Raw genomic sequence first — 14,172 nt, 5'->3', positions numbered from 1 at the left:
TTGTATTCTGGTCTTCATTTTATTTTTATTTTTCTTAAACATTTTTTTTTCAAGGTAGAGTCTCATTCTAGCCCCAGCTGACCTGGATGGAACTCACTCTATAGTCCCAAGCTGGCCTTGAACCTGCTTCCTGCTGGCTGTTTTCATTAAATTCTAATCCACATTAAATTAAAAAGAAGAAAAAAGAAATATGATCTCAAGAGTGATACTGCTTCCCTGTAATCCCAGCCCTCAGGAGACTAAGGCAGAAAGAGTGCTATAAATTAGAGGCCTGCCTGAGCTAAGTAGCGATTTCCTGGCCAGTCTGGCTACAGAGTGAGACCAGGTTTATTTAAAATTTTATTTATTTATTTATTTGAGAGCGACAGACACAGAGAGAAAGACAGATAGAGGGAGAGAGAGAGAATGGGTGCGCCAGGGCTTCCAGCCTCTGCAAACGAACTCCAGACGCGTGCGCCCCATCGTGCATCTGGCTAACGTGGGACCTGGGGAAGCGAGCCTCGAACCGGGGTCCTTAGGCTTCACAGGCAAGCACTTAACCGCTAAGCCATCTCTCCAACCCAAGACCAGGTTTAAACAGTGTCCCATTCCTCATTCAAGATCCCATGGGCACTGTGGCAACGGGGTCCACAGTGGTCCTGATGGTTTCTCTTCCTGCACTGAGTAGGACTGTCCTGCTCATCACCCAGACATAGCAAGAGTGTGACTTCCAAGAGCCAATCATAAAGACACAGGATCCAGAGTCAAATATTAGTGTTGAAAAGGACTGCCGCACCTTGCGAATATACAAAACAACAACAAATACAGAGCTGGAGAGATGGCCCAGTGTTAAAGTTGCTTGCTTGCAAAGCCTGACAGCCTGGGTTCAATTTACCAGTACTCAGGTAAAGCCAGTTGCAAGAAGTGGCACATGTGTCTGGAGTTCATTTACAGCAGTAGGAGATCTCTGGCATAACAAGTTAATCTCCCTGTCTCTCAAATCAATAAATAAACATACATACCCACATGATTAGATGATAGATAAACAGATAGATGATAGATAGATTGATAGATAGATAGATAGATAGATAGATAGATAGATAATTATTGTTGCTGTTTTCAAAGTGGGGTTTCACTCTAGCCAAGGCTGACCTGGAATTCAGTCTCAGAGTAGCCTTAAATTCATGGCGATCCTTCTACCTCTGCTTTTTTCTTTCTTTTGGTTTGTTTGTTTTTTTATCAAGGTAATGTCTCACTCTAGCCCAGGCTGACCTGGAATTCACTCTGTAGTCTCAGGGTGGCCTTGAACTCACTCACGGCGATCCTCCTACCTCTGTCTCCCAAGTGCTGGGATTGAGGCATGCTCTCTCTATGAGGGCACCCGACAGACATTCTCTAAGTGGCTGCTCCTATCCCAGTGAGGATTCAGGTGACAGCAGCTGGCGTCAGCCAGACTGCCACTTAAGACACTGGCTCAGTCAAGATTCACCTGACTCAGCCCCTCCCAAATTCCTGCCCCATAGAAACTCCGAGACAGCAGGTGGTCACCTTGTGAAGATGCTGGGCTCCGGTAATTTGTTACATAGTGACCAAGGAACACTGGAAGCAGGGACAGCGCTGGAGGCGATGGCTCTAGGACTGAGGGCAGGAAGTGGCCCTCAGGGGACCGGGGATTGCGAAATCGCAGGTGAGTCTTCCCCACAGGGGCCTCTCGTGCTGCAGCCTCCCTGACAAGTGAGGAAATGGGGGTCAGTGAGTCAACACTGCGACCTTTCCTACTGTCGCAGCTCAGATGGACAGCACCTGCCACTGCAGCCTGGGTGCTGCGCAAGCCCCACAGAGGAAGTGACTCTCCAGCTCCGTTGGTGCTGAGCCAGGGATGACTTCATGGAGTCTTTAGGGAGAGACATCAAGTGTGCTGTCCCCAAGAACCAAGAGGGACAAGCCAGGCATGGTGGTGCATGCCTTTAATCCCAGCACCCGGGAGACAGAGGTAGGAGAATCGCCGTGAGTTCAAGGCTACCCTGAGACTACAGAGTGAATTTCAGGTCAGCCTGGGCTAGAGTGAGACCCTACCTTGAAAAAAAAAAAAAAAAAGAGGGACAGGGGGGCCTGGGGAGATGGCTCAGTGGTCAAAGGTATTTGCTTGCAAAGCCCACCAGCTGGGGTTCACTTTCCCAGTGCACATATAAAGCCAGATGCACTAAGTAGCTCACATATCTGGAGTTCAATTGCAGTGGCTATAGGCCCTAGTGCACCAATTCTCTCTCTCTCTCTCTCTCTCTCTCTCTCTCTCTCACACACACACACACACACACACACACACACACACAAAATTTTATTTGCTTTTTTTTGTTTGTTTGTTTTTTGAGGAAGGGTCTCACTCTAGTGCAGGCTGACCTGGAATTCAGTATGTAATCTCAGGGTGGCCTCGAATTCACAGTGATCCTTCTACCTCTGCCTCCTGAGGGCTGGGATTAGAGGTATGTGTGTGTCACCACGCTTATAAATTTATTTATTGATTTTTTTTTTGAGAGACAGAATGGACATACCAGGGTCTCCAGCTACTACAAACGAACATTAGACACAAGTGCCACTTTGTTCAGCTGGTTTATGTGGGTACTGGGGAATTGAACCTGGGTCTTTAGGCTTCACAGGCAGACACCTTAATCACTAAGCCATCTCTTAAGCCCAATTTTTTCTTTTTTGGTTTTTTGAGGTAGGGTCTCACTCTAGCCCAGGCTGACCTGGAATTCACCTGGCCTCAAACTCACGGCAATCCTCCTACCTCTGCCTCCAGAGTGCTGGGATTAAAGGTGTGCACTACCATGCCCAGTCAATTTTTTCTTTTTTAAATTAAGGACAAAAGGGGTTGGGAAGATGACTCAGTGGTTAAAGATGCTTGTTTGCAAAGCCAGCTAGCCTACATTCAATTCCCCAGCCACCCACACAAAGCCAGATGGATATTTGTTTGCAGTAGCAAGACACTGGTGTGCCTACACACACACACACACACACACACACACACGCACGCACGCACACAAAATAAATAATAACTTATTTATATATATGCATATATACATAATTAATTATTTTTATATATGTACAATAAGTATGTATGTATATATATGCCTGGATAATATTTTTTAAATAATACCCTTTTTTATTTTTTCTATTTGTTTGAGAGAGAGGAGAGAGAGAAAGAGACAGATAGAGAAGGGGCACCTCTGGGCCTCCAGCCACTGCAAACAAACTCCAGGCGCATGCGCCCCCTTGTACATATGGCTTACGTGGGTCTTGGAGAGTTGAACCTGGGTCCTCCAGCTTTTGCAGGCAAACACCTTAACTACTCAGCCATCTCTCCAGTCCAATAATAATTTTTTTTTTTCCCCTGAGTTAGAGCCTCACTCTGGTCCAGGCTGACCTGGAATTCACTTTGTAGTCTCAGGGTGGCCTCGAACTCACAGCAATCCTCCTACCTCTGCCTCCCAAATGCTGGGATTAAAGGAGTTTGCCACTATGCCCAGCCTTCAATCATAATTTTATTTATTTATTTATTTATTTATTTATTTATTTGAGAGCGACAGACACAGAGAGAAGGACAGAGGGAGAGAGAGAATGGGCGTGCCAGGGCTTCCAGCCTCTGCAAACGAACTCCAGATACGTGTGCCCCCTTGTGCATCTGGCTAACGTGGGACCTGGGGAACCGAGCCTCAAACCGGGGTCCTTAGGCTTCACAGGCAAGCACTTAACCGCTAAGCCATCTCTCCAGCCCCCAATCATAATTTTTTAACCTAAGGGGGAAAAGCCCACTCAGTGTAGACCAAGGAGGAGATGGTCTCAATCTAGTTCCAAGCAACTGTGTTCTGGATTCTGCCTGCTTGACCACTATGGAGTACATTGGAAGGATTGTAGAAGTCAAAGAAGCCTCTAGAAAGCTTTATAACACACCGAGCACTAGGTTTCAACTGTTTATGCATCTAGGAAGATTTCCAATCACGTGATCTTCCAATTTCATGGGTTTTGTTTTGGCTTTTCCGCAGGGTTTCCAATCCGTAGCCCAGAGTGTCTGGACCTCTTGGTGAGCCCCAAGTCTCAGCCTCCCAGGTGCTCGGGCTACAGGCATGCGCCAGTCACGTGTGGATGATTTTTATGTCATTTCTCCAGTACAGGGATGCACAAAAGTGGCACATGCATCTGGAATTCACCCCCCTCCCATACACACATACACAAGTACATAGAAATTTACGAGTAAAATGCACTGTGTCTCTAACTTAAAAAAAAAAAAAAAAAAAGCACCATAGGCAAACATGTTGAAAACTGAAAAGGGACTTTACAATGAGTAGTCGCTAATTACAAATGAAATTGCAAAGGGGTGTGTTGTAAGAAGGATGGAATTCCACAGTCTTTTCAGTGCAGCTATAAAAGGAAAAGAGCTCTCCACTGGCTATCTTCCATGTGTCCGTGGTTAATAAATTCGCTATGCTCCTATTGGGCCAGCCCCGAGCTATGCTATGAGAGGCATTGTCCCCAGAACATATTTAAATTTCAAATGCAACGTCTGATAAAACAGAGCCCGGTGGCTGCTGAAATTCCCCGCATAACTCACAGGGTAATGTCCACCTCTCTGGAATTCTGCAACTGGGTTTTGCCCTCCGCTCCCTGCCCCCGAGCCCATCTTTCATTTTTGCTGTAATCTGCTTACAGCCATCAGTTTAAGAGTATACCTTGGGCTGAAGAGATGGCTTAGTGGTTAAGGCACTTGCCTGCAAAGGCTGAGGACCCATGTTCAACTCTCCAGGCCCCACGTAAGCCAAACACACAACGTGACGCAAGGTCGCACATGTGCACAGGGTGGCACACGTGTCTGCAGTTTGATTACAGTGATTGGAGGTCCTGGTGCCAATCCTCTCTCTCTCCCTCCCTCTCATAAAAAAAGGGCAGTCTGTTGGTCTTGCCTAAAAAAAAAAAGAGGTGTTTTGTTGTTTTTTTTTTAAAAAAAAGAGTATTGCTCACTTCAGCAGTACACATAAAAATTGGAACAATACAGAGAAGATTAGCAAGACCCCTGCACAAGGATGAAACACAAATTTGTGAAGCATTCCATATTTAAAAAAAAAAAAAAAGGGAAGCCAGGCATGGTGGAACACGCCTTTAATCCCAGCACTCATGAGGCAGAGGTACGAGGATCACCGTGAGTTCAAGGCCACCCTGAGGTGACATAGTTAATTCCAGGTCAACCTGAGCCAGAGTGAGGCCCTATCTTTTTTTTTTTTCATAAAGTTCATAATTTAATAAAAAATATAAAGAGCTTTAAGAGACAGTGACAACAACAACAAAAAGACATGGTTTATTTGTGAGTCAAACATGAGTGACCATGGTCCAGGAACATGGATACAGGTTGCCCCAAATACCATGTTCAAACAGGGAAGTGATTTCATGAAGGTTTTATAGAACAAAAAAAAGTTCTAAATTAAGACATTTTCCAAATACATTGGATCTATGTAGGTGGGTTATAGTAAAGTGGGAAAATTTCTATTGTAAATATCAGATATCTGATGGCATTCTTTTTTAAATTTAGTTTTTATTTATTTGAGAGAGAGCGAGAAAGAGGTAAGGAAAGACAGAGGGAGAGACAATAGGTGCACCAGGGTGAGGCCCTATCTTGAAAAACAAAAACCAACCAACAAACAAAGAAAGATGGCAGGAGGTGCTGAAGAGATGGTTTAGTGGATAAAACACTTGCCTGCAAAGCCAAAGGACCCAGGTTCAATTCCCCAGGACCCATGTAAGCCAGATGAACAAAATGACACATGCAGCTGGAGTTTGTTTGTAGTTGGCTAGAGGCCCTGGCATGCCCATTCTTTCTTTCTCTCTCCCTCTCTCTCTCTCTCTCTCTCTCTCTCTCTCTCTCTCTCTCTCTCTCTCTCTCTCTCTGCCTGTCTCTCTCAAATAATAAAATAAATTAAGCCAGGCATGGTGATGCACGCCTTTGAGGATCGCTGTGAGTTCAAGGCCACCCTGAGACTACATAGTGAATGAGACCCTGCCTTGTAAAAACAAATACTAATAAAATAAATTAAATTAAATTTTAAAAAGAAAGAGACTATCATTGCACTCCGGCTGGCTTTGGAAAGGCATGCATCCAGGCTCCGGGGAAGTCGCTTACCTGGTGTGAGTCTTATTTTCAGCAGGTCTTGTGGGTGTACACTTTTCACTCCTCAGGTCCACCAGCCCCGCTTTCCAAGGGTCAAGCTTCAAAAAAAGACTACATTCTGGGTTGGTGAGGTGGCTTAGATGTTAAGGTGCTTACCTGGAAAGCTAAAGGACCCAGGCTTGATTCCTAAGTACCCACTTAAAGCCAAGTGCACAAAGTGGTGCATGCATCTGGAGCTCATTTGCAGCAGCTGGAGGCCCTGGCACGCCCATTCTCTTTCTCTGTCTCTCTCTCACTGCAAATATTTTATTGTTTGTTTGTTTGTTTGTTTGTAAGCAGAGAGAGAGAGAAAGAGAGAGAGAGAATGGGTGCACCAGGGCCTCCAGCTACTGCAGATAAACTGCAGATATATGTACCACTTTGTGTGCATCTGGCTTTATGAAGGTATTGGGGAATTGAACCCTGGTCATCAGGCTTTGCAGGTCTGGTCATCAGGCTTTGCAGGTAAGTGCCATACTGCTGAGCCAACTCTCTAGCTCTCTACTTGCAAATATATATATAAAAAGTTGGAAAATCTAAACCAGCTGGCTAATGTCTATAATCCCAGCCTCAGGAGGCTGAGGTAGGAGGATTACCATAAATTCAAGGCCAGCCTGAGCTACAGAGTGAGTTCTAGGTCAGCCTGGGTTAGAGTGACACACTGCCTCAAAACAACACCAACCAACCATAGAGTTGGCAAATCTCTGTCTTCTGTTAGAATGACCCAAACAGATCCTTCTAGTAGCTGCCTGACCTAAGTGCTCCCCCTTTGCTGTAAGACATTTATTGGAATTCTGTTGTATTCATTTATTAAAAAGCCATGGTTCTTTCCAGGTATGATGACACTCACCTTTAACCCCAGCACTTGGGAGGCAAGAGGTAGTATGATGGTTGTGAGTTCGAGGCCACCCTGAGACTACATAGTAAATTCCAGGTAAGCCTGGGCTAGAGTGAGACCCTATCTCCAAAAAGCAAAGAATAAAATATATTTTAAAAAGAAAAGATCGACTGACCACTTTTCTATACATTTTGAATGTTCTTTTGAATTTTTTTTCTTTTTTTCTTTTTTTTTTTTTTTTTTTTTGAGGCAGGGTCTCACTCTAGCCAAGGTCTAGCTCAGACTAACCTGGAATTCACTATGGAGTCTCAGGGTGGCCTCGAACTCACGGCGATCCTCCTACCTCTGCCTCCCGAGTGCTAGGATTAAAGGCGTGCACCACCACGCCTGGCCTTTTGAAATTTTGGAACTATGGGCATGTGTTAGTCCCAACAAAGACCCTATTTAAATCTGGATACTAAATTCTGCTCTGTCTCCCACACAGCAATCCTAGACTAGTCATTATGCTGAGGCCGAGGGACATAATTGTGAGAAGATATGCTGTTCTAGGACTTTCCTCTTCCCTCCTCTGTCTTTTTTTTATGCCATTTACCTCATTTTATTCTTTAAAAGACCAGAAAAATCAAAGTGCAATATTATTCAGTAAATATCATATGATCCATATACATTCTTTTTTTTTTATTTTCTTTTGTTCATTTTTTATTTATTTATTTGAGAGCGACAGACATAGAGAGAAAGACAGATAGAGGGAGAGAGAGAGAATGGGCGCACCAGGGTTTCCAGCCACTGCAAACGAACTCCAGACGCATGCGCCCCCTTGTGCATCTGGCTAACGTGGGACCTGGGGAACCGAGCCTCAAACCGGGGTCCTTAGGCTTCACAGGCAAGCGCTTAACCGCTAAGCCATCTCTCCAGCCCATATACATTCTTTTGCAGAAGGTAGCATCTATTATTTTATAATGATGATAGCAAAATATTGACCAAATAATCAGTTATCACACAGTTTCCATCACAGCAGCAAGTTCGTTGAACTGTCTGTAGAAATTCTGAAGTTATGGAATTGTCATTTAAATGAATTTGTTCTTTATTTGACCAGACTGATCTGCCACTTTGAGCATCACGGCCACATAAGGCTGCTTTAAGCGATCTGCAACTGTCCAAACTCCCAGCCACACCCAACTTCCACTGAAAACCTACAAGCTGGCTGGCGACCTGAAAGGTCCTCAGTCTTTTTTTTTTTTTTTTTTAATTTTTTTTGTTCATTTTTTATTTTATTTATTTGAGAGCGACAGACATAGAGAGAAAGACAGATAGAGGGAGAGAGAGAGAATGGGCGCACCAGGGCTTCCAGCCTCTGCAAACGAACTCCAGATGCGTGCGCCCCCTTGTGCATCTGGCTAACGTGGGACCTGGGGAACGGAGCCTTGAACCGGGGTCCTTAGGCTTCACAGGCAAGCGCTTAACCACTAAGCCATCTCTCCAGCCCAGTCTTTTTTATCTTTATTGTTTTTGAGACATAGTCTCACTCTCTGAAGCCCAGGCTGGTCTTGAACTGATGAAATCATAGTGATTCCCCTAACTTTGCCTCTCAGTGTTGGAATTAAAGGCGTACGCCACCACACCCGGCTTTTCTGTTATGTTTGTTTATTTATTTACTTATTTGCCAGGAGACAAAGAAAGCGGGCACACCAGAGTCTCTTGACACTGCAAAGCAACTCTGTATACATGTGATACTTTGAGCATCTGGATTGAGTACTGAGGCACTGAACCCTGGCTGTCAGGCTTTGCAAGCAAGTGTCTTTAACGGTAGAGTCATCTCTCCAGCACCCACCCATGACCGACCGACCTCCAACACCCCCCCCCCCCCCGGCCAAGTAGGGCCTGCAATTCACTATGCAGTCTCAGGGTGGCCTCGAACTCATGGCAAGCCTCTTACCTCGGCCTCCTGAGGGCTGGGATTAAAGGTGTGTGCCACCGCGCCCAGCTTCCCCTCTCCTCTCACTTTTTGGAGACAAGGTTTCATGAAGCCCGGGCTGACCTAAGGATCTCTATGACCCTGAACTTCTGATCCTCCTGCCTCCACCTCTCAGGTGCTGGGATGACAGGCCTGTGCCCCACATCTGGTTTTTGTGGTGCTGGGGGCCAAACCCAGGGCCTCACACATGCTAAGCAAGCGCTCTCCCCGGGGTGGGGCGGGGAGCCATGCACAAGAAAGATGCTTCTCGGAGGAATGTAGAAAATGACGCGGGTGGCCAGTGATTTCTGGGAGTCTGAAAGGAAAAGGCGGCGGTGGGAAGGGGTCCTTGGATCTTTCTATCAGTGACTGAACACGCCCCTCGGTGGGGATACTCCTTTAATGCTTAACTCCATGACCTCACAAAAATAATTGCCTTGGAGCAAATTTACTTAGGTCTTTGCTTTTATTTGCTGACCGTGGTTCAGCTGGTGGTGGTCGTGGGTAGGGGAGGTGGGGGCGAGGAGAATGCAGTTTGGCTAGGAAAGATAGCTATGTTGCTCGTTTTATTTATTTATTATTCATTTATTTTATTATTTGTCTATTTATTTATTGGCTTTAGAGGTAGGGCCTCACTCTAGTCCAGACTGACCAGGAATTTCACTATGGAGTCTCCAGCTGGCCTCAAATTCACAGCAATCCTCCTACCTCTGCCTCCCGAGTGCTGGGATTAAAGGCGTGCGCCACCAAGTCTGGATCTATTCTTCTTTTTTAATTCTAATTTTATATATTTTAATCTTTAAAGGTCTGTGATGGTGCATGCCAGTAACCCCAGCGCTTAGGAGGAGGAGGTAGGCGAATCAGATGTTCACAGGTCATCCTTGGCTATACAGCAAGTTTGAGTACAGCCTAGTTTATGTGAAAAATCTATCTTTTTGAAAGAAAGAAAGAAAAAGCTGGGCATGGTGACACACACCCTTAATCCCAGCATTTGGAAGGCAGAGGTAGGAGGATCACCATGAGTTTGAGGCCACCCTGAGACTACAATAGTCAATTCCTGGTCAGCCTGGCCTAGAGTGAGACCTTAACTTGAAAAACAAACAAAAGAAAGAAAGAAAGAAAAGAAAAGAAAGAAAAATTGGCCAGGTGCGGTGGTACACACCTTTAATCCCAGCAGAGGTAGGAGGATCAATGTGAATTCAAGGCCAACCTGAGACTACATAACGAATCCAGGTCAGCCTGGGCTAGAGTGAAACCCTACCTGAAAAAGAAAGAAAGAGAGAGACAAAAACAGAGAGAGAGAGAGAGGGAGGGAGGGAGGAAGGAAGGAAGGAAGGAAGGAAGGAAGGAAGGAAGGAAGGAAGGAAGGAAGGAAGGAAGGAAGGAAGAGAGAGAAATATATCTTGTCTAGGAACAGTAGTGCACACCTGTAATCGCAGCACTTGGGAGGCTGAGGCAAGAGGATCACAAGTTTAATGTTAAGTTGAGGTATATCTAGAGACCATGTCTAAGAAAGAAAAGGGAAGAAGGAAATGAAAGAAAAGAATAAAGAGAATGGGAAGAAAAACTGAAGGAGAAAGAAACGTGTATTCGTTTCTTTCTTCACTAACTGTTTGCAGGAGATAAGGATGAAAGGGCACCCATGGACTTCTCTGGATGTTCAACTAGCTTGTATCCCTTTAAGGAATGTTAGCCGTCAGAACCGGCATCCCTTTATAGGTTACTGTGTGTCTGGCACTGTTAAGCATTTCACGTGTTGTTGTTTTTTTTTTTTTTAATTTTTATTTATTTATTTATTTATTTATTTATTTATTTATTTGAGAGCGACAGACACAGAGAGAAAGACAGATAGAGGGAGAGAGAGAATGGGCGTGCCAGGGCTTCCAGCCTCTGCAAACGAACTCCAGATGCGTGCGCCCCCTTGTGCATCTGGCTAACGTGGGACCTGGGGAACCGAGCCTCGAACCGGGGTCCTTAGGCTTCACAGGCAAGCGCTTAACTGCTAAGCCATCTCTCCAGCCCATTTCACGTGTTTTAAGCTCATTTACTCCTTCTGTAATCACTCTCACCCATTCCACTTCATGGTCAGAAACTAAGGTATAGAGTTTATGTTCCCTGCCCAGGATCCACCGCTTGAAGGGCAGAGCCCAGATGGGAGTCCAAACCTCTGGTTCCTGAGCCCGAGCCCGACCATTGAGTACACACTCTTCTCATCTGAACGCCCTTCCTAGTTAATGGCTCAGGCCTCTGCCTCAGCCTCAGCTTGGCTCTTGAACATCAGGTTGTTTAGCTGCTGATTCCCAGGGCCTTTTTCTGCTTAGAATTTTGTGATGTCCTAGCCATATCCTTTGTCCCTGGGTTTTTAGAGCTAGCTTACTGCCAGCCTCGCTCGCACCATCCTGGAAGCCACTGCAAGCTGAGGATTTACACTACAGTGATCCCCCGGTTCAAATCCCTATTCTGCCATTTGCAGGTGATCTCACCACACAAAGCCGCTTAACCTCTCTGAGGGTTAAGTGAATGTTAGCACATAACCCCACTTTGTAGGTTATTTCATAAGTGACATAATGTAGTCACTAAACTTGGCTCACATTTTTACCTAATTGTTATTATTTATTTATTTATTTGGTGTTTCCAGGTAAGCTCTCACTCTAGCTCAGGCTGACCTGGAATTCACTATGTAGTCTCAGGGTGGCCTCGAACTCATGGAGATCCTCCTACCTCTGCCTCCCAAGGCATATGCCACTACGCCCAGCTCTACCTGATTAAATTTTTTTGTTGTTGTCTTTTTGTTTTCTTGAGGTAGGGTCTCACTCTAGCTCAGGCTGACCAGGAATTCACTAGGTAGTCTCAGGCTGGCCTCAAACTCACAGCGATCCTCCTACCTCCCAAGTGCTGGGATTAAAGGCGTGTGCCACCATGCCTGGCTTCTACCTAATTAAAATTTTAATGGCAGTAAAATACCTGGGTTTGTTACCTGCAAAGCCAAAGGACCCAAGTTTGATTCTCCAGGGCCCATGTAAGCCAGATATATTGGGAATTCATTGGCACATTTGCAGTGGCTGGAGGCCCTGGCGCGCTCTCTCTCTCTCTCTCTCTCTCTCTCTCTCTCTCTCTCTCTCTCTCTCTCTATATATATATATATATATATATATATATATATATATATATCTCCCTCCCTCAAATAAATAAATAAAATATATTAAAAAATACCTGGGTGTGGTATTTAATTCCAGCACTGGGGAGGCAGAGGTAAGAGAATTGCTGGGAGTTTGAGGCCAGCTTGGGACTACAGAGTGAGTACCAGGTCAGCCTGGGCTAGAGCGAGACCCTACCTAGAAAAAGCAAAAAAATTAAATTAATTAATTAAAGGGAGGCAGAGATGAAGGGGTAGCCAAAAGAAGAAATGAAGGGATAAATTGTTTCATTTTTCCTCCAACTGCAGATTTTAAGATCAGACCTCAGGCTCTTGTCCCTAGCCCAGGGGTCCACAGCTCATTCCTGTTTGACAGACACCTTCTCCACACCTTTGAATGGTGCAGCCGAGTCTTGCTGTCTGAAGGGCCAGTGGGCAGTGCCCAGCCTGGTGCACCCTCGTCTTGCCCAAATGAAGCTCTGAGTCCCTTAATTGGCTTCTTAGCGGCCTCCCACTTCCCTCTCCCAGGCCCTGTCTACCACACTTAGATCCAGTGAGTTGGACTGTTTTGGATACATGATATGAGTGGGACCAGATAGCATTTGGGTTTCATTGCTGAAGGTGTGGGTGGTGGCTCACGCCTGTAATCCCAGCACCGTACTCAGAAGGATGAGGTAGAAGAGCTTTGCCCTGAGGCCAGCCTGGGCTACAGTGAGACTTCACCTCAAAACAATATGGGGCTGGAGAAATAGCTCAATGGTTAAAAATGCTTGCAAATTCTCCTCTCCCCACCTGGCTGCCAGTGCTGTTTGATGCTTTCCAGCATGGACTGAAGACCAGCGTGGACAGAAGAGCAGCATCTCTCCAGGAAGCCTCAAGGCCTCCAGTGCCAGATTGGGACAGGTGAGGCATCTAGCCCCATGGACTGAGCAGCTACACGGTTCCTCAACATTCCCTTTTAATGCAAAAAAAAAAAAAAAAAAAAAAAAAAAAAAAAAAAAAAAGCTTGCTTTAGAGCATGCCTTCAATCCCAGCACTCAGGAGGCAGAGAGGCAGGAGGATTGCAGTGAGTTCGAGACCACCCTGAGACTATATAGTTAATACCAGGTCAGCCTGGACCAGAGTGAGACCCTACCTCAAAAAAACCAAAAGCCTGGCAACCCAGGTTCGAATCCTCAGTACTGACGTAAAGCCAGATGCACAAAACGGTGCATGCATCTGAAGTTCATTTGCAGTGGCAGGAGGCCCTGGCGCATTTATTCCCTCTCTCTCTCTCTCTCTCTCTCTCTCGTTCTCTGCCTACAAATAAATTTTTAAAAAAAAAATAATAAATCAGAATGAGTTTCAATTCTGCTGGTGTAGCCACCTTTCAGGGAGCTGGGCCAAGTCCCCCAACTTCACTGGAGTCAATTTCAGAAGGGATATTGACTGGTCACAAAATACCACAGTATTTGTCCAGAAAGCCTACACCTCCCTGCTGAGAAGCCAGAGTGCTTAGACTTTTTTTTTAATTATTATTTCATTTTTATTTATTTGAGAGAGAGAAAGAGAATAGGCACGCCAGGACTTCCAGCATGTGCCACATTGTACATCTGGCTTACATGGGGAGTCGAACTTGGGTTCTTTGGCTTTGCAGGCAAGCACCTTAACCGCTAGGCCATCTCTTCAGCCCTGCTTGGGCTTTTGTTTAGCTTTGGTTGGCTTGACTTGCATGGTTCCAGTCCTCACCAGTCAGCAGAGAAAGGCAAACAAGGAAATGGCTTGGAGGTGCACCGGCTAGCTGAAGCTCTCAAGAGAGAATTTTGGTGAAGGAAATTTCATGCCAACCTTTAATAAAGTTTGATTCAGGGCTGGAGAGATGGCTCAGCAGTCAAGGCAATTGCCTGCAAAGCATAACTGCCCAGCTTCGATTCCCCAGTACCCGCATAAGCCAGGTGCACAAGGTGGCACTCGCATCTGGTGATCGTTTGCAGTGGCTGGAGGCCCTGGTGCACCCATTCTCTGCCTCTCTTTCTGCTTGCAACTAAATAAAAATTAATTTGGGGGCTGGAGAGATGGCTTAGTGGTTA

The 14,172-nt window shown here is 45.5% G+C and overlaps 1 non-coding gene and 1 pseudogene across 1 annotated transcript; one reads left to right on the top strand and one right to left on the bottom strand.

Moving 5' to 3' along the window:
- The first annotated feature begins 4,986 nt into the window (after positions 1 to 4,986).
- LOC123463090 lies at positions 4,987 to 5,092 on the top strand. The gene has a single exon (XR_006638702.1). It is a non-coding gene; the product is annotated as a U6 spliceosomal RNA (small nuclear RNA).
- Positions 5,093 to 8,008: 2,916 nt separating this feature from the next.
- Positions 8,009 to 14,172, bottom strand: part of LOC105945096 — a 28,334-nt pseudogene continuing 22,170 nt past the window's right edge.

The sequence above is a fragment of the Jaculus jaculus genome, chromosome 8 (genome assembly GCF_020740685.1).
Source record: "Jaculus jaculus isolate mJacJac1 chromosome 8, mJacJac1.mat.Y.cur, whole genome shotgun sequence".
Classification (NCBI taxonomy): Eukaryota; Metazoa; Chordata; class Mammalia; order Rodentia; family Dipodidae; genus Jaculus; species Jaculus jaculus.
Note: the sequence above shows the minus strand (reverse complement) of the source record. Positions and strands in the feature narration are given on the sequence as shown.